The 8220-nt window shown below is 42.2% G+C and overlaps 1 protein-coding gene across 1 annotated transcript in view; it reads left to right on the top strand.

Annotated features, from left to right (window-relative positions):
• Positions 1 to 293: 293 nt before the first annotated feature.
• The window catches only part of FANCC (FA complementation group C), a 277595-nt gene continuing 269668 nt past the window's right edge, over positions 294 to 8220 (top strand). Inside the window, exon 1 of the mRNA XM_061199225.1 lies at positions 294 to 480. The gene's annotated coding sequence lies outside the window, so the exon portion shown is untranslated. The remainder of the gene's footprint in view (positions 481 to 8220) is intronic.

Here is an 8220-nt window from a genome sequence, read left to right as displayed (position 1 = left end):
TTCTCTGCATTTTGAACAGAATCTTGAAATAACTGAGCAACAAACGATGAAAAAATCCGCGTTTTTCCCCTCCAGGTACTTCCTGCTGTCTACTTGTGGCCAGCGACACCAACCAGACACCGGTGACATCTAAAGCAGCCTCAGCAGGCCCCCTCGCCAGGGAACCCGCCCCGCCAGACAGACTTCCGGTTGAGCCGGGGCCCCTACCCCGCCCCGCCCCACCCCACGAGCAAGAGATTCGTCGGAATTTTCCCGCGAGGCCGCGGGGGCGCGGAGCCGCTGGCCAGGCCCCAGAGTGCACTGCGGATACGTGCGCGCGCGGCTCCATTGACGAGCGACCGCGGGAAAGTTCTAAAAAAGTCAAAACAAAACAAAAAACCAGTACGAGGCAAAGTCAAAATTTCAAGCCACAGAACCGGGCGGTGGCAGCCTTTCCGCCACTGCCCAAACTGCTGAAGCAGCTCTGGCGCGGACCAGCTGGTAAGAGAGAGGCCGCAGAACGACAGCGAAGGCAGCTGCCTCCTTCGGGGGTCTGGCCGACACGTCAGCCTGGGGGTGTGGGTTGGGTGGGGGTGGGGGAGACTCGCTAGAATGTCCTCTCCGTTCCCCGCCTCTAGGTGGGTGAGCAGGGCTCTCGCGGTCTGTAGGGACTGAGGAGAGTGGGTAGGGGATGGGATGGCGCCAACCGTAGGGGCGGGGCCTCGGGCGAGGGGCGTGGTTAGAGGGCGGAGCAGGCCCAGGGGGTGGAGCCGACAGAGGGGTCGCAAGGAAGGGAGTACCCGAGAGCGGTGGGAGCTGGGGGTTGGCGTTTTGCTTCTTTCTGTTCATTGAGCCTAGGTTAGCTATGTCTTCTTAAAAGGACAGGAGCAAAGGTGAATTTCTTCGCCCTGGATCCGTGGGAGATGTGAAAAGCTCGCCTTTTAAAATTCATCACCCTTTACAGCTGGCCGCATGCTCTCCGCACCGCCCCCCTTCCTCAGTGCGCTGGGAGCGGGAGGCCAATTAGAGGAGCCCGGGGCGGGCTGTTACTCCTCCTACTCTGCGGGCTTTTCCTTCTGTGAGGGGAGGAGGGTTCTGGTGGGCGATCATCTCCCAGTAACTCACTTTTTTTGAATGACAGGCCAAATAGCGTCCACAGCCTTTGAGAGGTGTTTTTTTTTTGGGGTGGGGTGGGGTGTGTTTGTTTAGCTTGCTTTTTTCGAATTTTTTTACGTGGGCGCGTTTACAACCATGAACCCTTTGTGGTCATGTTGTATGGGCTAGAAAAGTCGGGAGGGGGAAAAAGATTTGGAGTTTTTAAAACATCAGAAATTTGGGACCAGAATGTCAAATAAAGGCCAAGGAATTTTCCAGCAAAGACCTGTATGTGCCTCTGTGTTTGTCCTAATCTGAAACTGTTGGAAAGCTCCCGGGCTCCTGGTTTCATTCTAACCTGTGTCCCATTTAATGCATCTTAACTGAGATGTGACTGAGTTATTTATCAGATGAGCAGGCACTTTTGGACCACCCAACTTCATTTCTTTCTGGATATCACTCACCTTTAGTGATATGCAGCTCAGAACAGTTTTTCATTACTCCCCTCATGAGAGGTGGAAAGGTTGTACATTCTACAAATGATAGAATTCATACTGTGTGTTGGGGTCATTTATACATAAACTTAGATAAAAATATATTCATTGTGACTTTATCCATTAAGCTTAAATCAAATTGATGTTTCAATCTAATGTACTGTGCCAGATTCGCAGGGAAATAAGCCCTCATATACATTACTCATATACGTGTACAAGAAAGACTGCATCAAAAAAGAATTTGCTTTTCCTAGTTATATCAAAGGCCTCTTTCCCCCAGAGTAAAAGTTAGGTCCTGCTTCTTTAGAGTTGAGCTAATTATACCTTGGTATATTATACATTTTAATTCATTCTTTTCATTATTTAGTCATATACCTCTTGATTTCTTGAAAAACGTTTACTAAGGCCCCAGAAAAGAAAGGCAAACTCTGTAGTGGAATATCTGAATTTTTTGTTCTGTTCTCTAATACGAAGCATTAACTTGATTGATTGGCTGGATGTGAAAGATGTGCTGCTGCTTGTATGTGAAACTGTGCATGTACATTTTAAAATAAATGGTACTTCTAACAAGTTCCATATTTCAGCAAGTAGTTCCAGTAACAATTATACAAATTTTGTATTTATGAAAACCAGTTACAGGGAGGCTAGCCTAGCCAATAGAAAGTTGGATTGATTATCCAGGCCACAGAGACAGCTGAGGAAATCTCACATCTGTGGCAGTTCCAGGTTGGTAGTGGTGGAGCCTCAAGTCAGGCTGGAAATCAGCACCAAATGGATTATTATTATTTTTTAAATTGAAGTATACTCGATTTACAATATTGTGTTAGTTTCAGTTGTACAGCATAGTGGTACAGTATTTTTGCAGATTATACTCCATTATAGGTTATTACAAGATAATGGGTATAATTCCACGTGTTATACAGTGTATCCTTGTTGCTTATCTATTTTATATATAGTAGTTTGTATCTGGTAATCCCATACCCCTAGTTGGTCCCTCCCCCCCCTTCCTTTCCCCTTTGGTAACCACAAGTTTGTTTTCTACATCTGTGCATGTTTCTGTTATTGCATACACCTTCATTTGTATTATTTTTTAGATTCCATGTACAAGTGATACTATATAGTATTTGTCGGTCTTTCTGTTTCACTTATTTCACTAAGCATAATATTCTCTAAGTCCATCCATGTTGCTGCAAATGACAATATTTCATTCTTTTTTATGGCTAATATATTGCATATATATACTACACATCTTAATCCAGTCATCTGTTGATGGGCACTTGGGTTGCTTTCATATCTCGGCTATTGTAAATAGTGCTGCTGTGAACATTGGGGTGGATGTATCTTTTCGAATTAGTGTTTTCATTTTTTCCAGAGACCGTACACAGGAGTGGATCATATGGTAGTTCTATTTTTAGTTTCTTAAGGAGCCTCCATACTGTTTTTCATAGTGGTTACACCAATTTACATTCCCACCAACAGTGTAGGAGGGTTCCCTTTTCTCTACATCCCTGGCAACATTTGTTATTTGTAGACTTTTTGATGATAGCCATTCTGACAGGTGTGAGGTGATACCTCATTGTGGTTTTGATTTGCATTTTTCTAATAATTAGCAATGTTGAGCATCTTTTCATGTGCCTGTTAGCCATCTGTATGTCTTCTTTAGAAAGATGTCTATTCAGGTCTTCTGCCCATATTTTGATTGGGTTGTTTGGTTGGTTTTTTAAAAAAATTTATTTATTTTATTTATTTACTTTTGGCTGCTTTGGGTCTTTGTTGCTGCGCGTGGGCTTTCTCTAGTTGCCGTGAGCGGGGGCTACTCTTCGTTGCGGTGAGCGGGCTTCTCATTGTGGTGGCTTCTCTTGTTGCGGAGCACGGGCTCTAGGCGCGCGGGCTTCAGTGGTTGTGGCTAGTGGGCTCTAGAGCATAGGCTCAGTAGTTGTGGCGCACGGGCTTAGTTGCTCTGTGGCATGTGGGATCTTCCTGGACCAGGGCTTGAACTCGTGTCCCCTGCATTGGCAGGCGGATTCTTAACCACTACGCCACCAGGGAAGCTCAGGTTGTTTGGTTTTTGATGTTGAGTGGTAAGAGCTCTTTGTACATTTTGGATATTAACCCCTTGTCGGTTGCATCATTTACAAGTATTTTCTCCCATTCTGTAGGTTGTGTTTTTATTTTGTTGATGGTTTCCTTTGCAGTGCAACAGCTTTAAAGTTTAATTAGGCCCCATTTGTTTATTTTTGCTTTTATTTATTTGCCCTAGAAGACTGATCCAAGAAAATATTGTTACAACTTATGTAAAAATGTTCCACCTATGTTCTCTTTTAGGAGTTTTATGGTTTCAGGTCTTATATTTATGTCTTTAAACCATTTTGAGTTTATTTTTGTATATTGTGTGAGGGAATATTCTAATCTCATTGTTTTACGTATGGCTGTCCAGTTTTTCCAGCACCGCTTGTTGAAGACACTGTTTTTTCTCTATTGTATATTCTTGCCTTCTTTGTCATAGAGTAATTGACCATTGGTGCATGGGCTCTGTATTCTGTTCCATTAATCATGTGTCTGTTTTTGTGACAATACCATGCTGTTTTCATTACTGTAGCTTTGTAGTATAGTCTGAAGTCTGGGAGGGTTAAACCTGTATCTTGTATCCTGCAATCTTGCTGGTTTCATTTATTCTAATAGTTTTGGGTGGACACTTTAGGGCTCTTTATATAGAGTATCATGTCATCTGCGAATAGAGACAGTTTTACCTCTTCCCTTCCAATTTAGATACCTTTTATTTCTTTTTCTTGTCTTATTGCTGTGGCTAGGACTTCCAATAGAAGTGATGAGAGTGGGCATCTTTGTCTTGTTTCTGAATTTAGCAGGAAGGGTTTCACCTTTTCACTGTTGAGTATTATGTTGGCTGTGGATTTGTCATAAATGTCCTTTATTATGTTGAGATATGTTCCCTCCATTCTCACTTTGATGAGGGTTTTTATCATGAATGGATGTTGAATTTTGTCAAATGCTTTTTCAGCATCTATTGAGATGATCATTTGGTTTTTGTCTTTTCTTTTGTTAATGTGGTGTATCATATTGACTGATTTGTGTATGTTGAGCCATCCTTGTGACCCTGGAATAAATAAAACTTGATTATTTAGGTGTTCCTGTGTTGGGTGCATGTATGTTAACAAGTATAATATCCTCTTCTTGTACTGATCCCTTTATCATTATATAATGCCCCTTTTTAAAAAGTTATTTATTTTTATTGTCGTATAGTTGCTTTACAATGTTGTAAAGCAAAGTGTACAGCAAAGTGAATCAGTTATACATATACATATATCCACTCTTTTTTAGGTTTCCTTCCCATTTAGGTCACCACAGAGCATTGAGTAGAGTTCCCTGTGCTATACAGTAGGTTCTCATTAGTTATGTATTTTATAAATAGTAGTATGTGTACGTCAATCCCATTCTCCCAGTTCATCCCACCCCCTCGTCCCCCCCTTGGTAACCATAAGTTTATTTTCTAATCCATGACTCTATTTCTGCTTTGCAAATAAGTTCATCTGAACCATTTTTCTAGATTCCACATATAAGCAATATTATACGATATTTGTCTTTCTCTTTCTGACTTACTTTACTCTGTATGACAATATCTGGGTCCATCCATGTCGCTGCAAATGGCATTATTTTGTTCCTTTTTATTTATTTTATTTTATTATTTATTTATTTATTTGGCTGTGCCAGATCTTAGTCACGGCACGCAGGATCTTCATTGCTGCATGTGCGATCTTTGTTGCAGCACGTGGGATCTTTAGTTGCGGCATGGGGAATCTTTTAGTTGTGGCATGGGGACTCTTAGTTGAGGCATGCGGGATCTAATTCCTTGACCAGGGATCGAACCGGGCCCCCTGCATTGGAAGCGCTGAGTCTTAACCACTGGACTACCAGGGAAGTCCCTCGTCCCTTTTTAATGGCTGAGTAATAGTCCATTGTATATATGCACCACATCTTCTTTATCCATTCTTCTATCGATGGACATTTAGGTTGCTTCCATGTCCTGGCTGTTGTAAATAGTGCTGCAATGAACATTGGGGTGCATTCATCCTTTCGAATTATGGTTTTCTCTGGATATATGCCCAGGAGTGGGATTGCTGGGTCATATGGTAGCTCTATTTTTAGGTTTTTAAGGAGTCTCCATACTGTTCTCCATAGTAGCTGTACCAATTTACATTCCCACCAACAGTGTAGGAGGGTTATATAATGCCCTTCTTTGTCTTTCATTATAGCCTTTGTTTTAAAGTCTAGTACTTTGTCTGATATGAGAATTGCTACCCCTGCTTTCTTGTTGTTTCTGTTTGCATAAAATATCTTTTTCCATCCCCTCACTTTCAGTCTGTGTGTGACTCTGAAGTGAGTCTCTTGTAAGCAGCTTATAGATGGGTCTTGTTTTTTTATCCAATCAGCCACCTTATGTCATTTGATTGGAGCAGTTAGTCCAATTGACATGTAAAGTAATTATTGATAGATATGTACTTATTGCCATTTTATTCCTTGTTTACCAGTTTTTTGTTTTTGTTTGTTTGTTTTTTGTAGTTCTTCCTTGTTCATTTCTTTTTTTTTTTCCTCCCATTGTGGTTTGATGATTTTCTTTTCTCCTATGCTTGGGTTCCTTTCTTTTTGGTTTTTGTGTATCTATCATAGGTTTTTGATTTGTGGTTACCATGGGGTTCATATATGTTGACCCATAATTATGTCTACTTGCTTTAAACTGATAGTCATTTAAATTCAAACATATTCTAAAAGGTCTACATTTGTCTTTCTGTTTGCTCTTCTGATTGGGTGATTTCTATTATTTTCATCTTTCAGATCACTTACGTGTTTTTCTGTGTCATTTGGTCTGCTATCCATTGCTTCTAGAGTGCTTTTTAATCTCAGAAGTTGAACTGTTTTTGATAGGGTCTTCTTTATATTTTCTAGTTTCTTGTTAAAATGATCTGTGCTGAGATCAATTCTCTTCCCTAATTCAGTTAGCATTTTTATTACCAATGTTTTGAATTTATGATCTGGTAGGCTGATTATCTGTGTTTCATTATTTATTTTTTCAGGGGTTTTCTCTTGCTCTTTCAACTGAGGGTAGTTTCTCTGCCTTTTTATCTTATGTAACTTTCTCTGTCTCTATGAATTTAGGTGAAACAGTTATATCTTGTGGTCTTAAAGGAGTGTTCTTATGTGGGAGCATCCCTGTGTAGACTGCGTGTGCCCAGTGCCTTTGGTGTTAGGGCTGAATTTGATGTGGATGCCAGTCATGTTTTTCCTCAGAGTGTGCTGGCTGCTATCACTTTGGTAGGGGGTGTGGCTGATGATTGGGGAGCTAGAGTCTGTGCAGGGTGTAAGGCAGGGCTTCCTCTCTGCTCAGTGGCTGTAGCCACCCTGTAAGGGGCAGGTTCTGCTCCCAGGTTGCTGAAGAGGATGCCCTGAATGTCGAACTGAAGCTGGCTCTGTTTCCTTTAAGTATGTGTTTTTCCTTCTCCCTGCACTAGGGCCTTTGCCCCAAAGGAGGGGAGTACTGTAGCAAATGGGACTCGTGTGTTTACAAAGACCTGATGTTCTGCCTTTGTAGGCATCTGCAGCTCTGCTCAGACGCAGCTCAAGGTGTGTCTTTTCCCCTGTTGTGGTTGTCCCAGATCTAGTGCTAGGTTGTTGTGTGGCGTGGAGTGGGCAGGGCCGGAGCATTCACTGAGCTGGGACTGGGGAGCATGGTTTGTTGGTTGGGGGAAGCAGTTGCGCTGCTTTCAGAAGTCTGGGCTGCTTCTGTGCTGCTGTTTGAGTAAGCATCAACAATGGCCACTGCTGCCTCACCTGGACCACACCTTAGGCCCCCATGTCTCCTCTGTGTTCCTAGATCGAGTCTTTCCCCAGGTCCTGGCTACCCTAGATCCCATACCAAGCATGGGATTGGTGTGGATTGGGGAGTGTGGCAAGGAAGCAGCTGCTAGGGCAGACCTCTCTCCTCCCTATCTGGTGGTGAGCCAGCACCCATGTACCTCTTACTAGTGGAGTCTTGGCTTCTCCAGTCTTTCTGTCTGTCCCAGCAGTTCTCCAGTCAGCCAAGGGGGTTTGTCTCCTCCGCATAGGTCCCACTCACTCCCCAGGGTAAGTGTCTGCCCGTGCCATCTCCTTTTCCCTCTTAGTCCCTTCCTAGGGGCACAGGTCCAACTGATACTTTTCTTTCTGTCCTGCCCAATTATGTATGTATCTTTATTACAGCCTTGATTTAATAGGATTTCTTCTGCCAGGTTCCAGTTAGTTTTCCTTGAGAATTATTCCACATGTAGATGTGAGCTCCATATCCTCTTATTCTGCCATCTTGATCCCCCTCCCTTAAATGGATTTATTAAATTTTATTTTAGGCTGGGGTATGTACATTCTCTGTTTTTGTTCATAGATCTTGAATGACTGATTTTTAATATGAAAGAACACCTATAGGGGAAGTGCACTGACTTTGCAGTGTTTTAATAAAAATGCAGTAGAAGTAGAGAAGGAAAAACTTTAAAAATTTCATCAGAAAAGTTAGATAACAAGGCAAATCTTGAGCATTTTTAATTTTCTACTAAACATCAGAATTTTTTCTTTTGGACTGATTTTGGAAGAGACTTTGCAAAGTTAT

This window comes from Eubalaena glacialis, chromosome 9 (genome assembly GCF_028564815.1).
Source record: "Eubalaena glacialis isolate mEubGla1 chromosome 9, mEubGla1.1.hap2.+ XY, whole genome shotgun sequence".
NCBI classification, from domain to species: domain Eukaryota; kingdom Metazoa; phylum Chordata; class Mammalia; order Artiodactyla; family Balaenidae; genus Eubalaena; species Eubalaena glacialis.
Note: the sequence above shows the minus strand (reverse complement) of the source record. Positions and strands in the feature narration are given on the sequence as shown.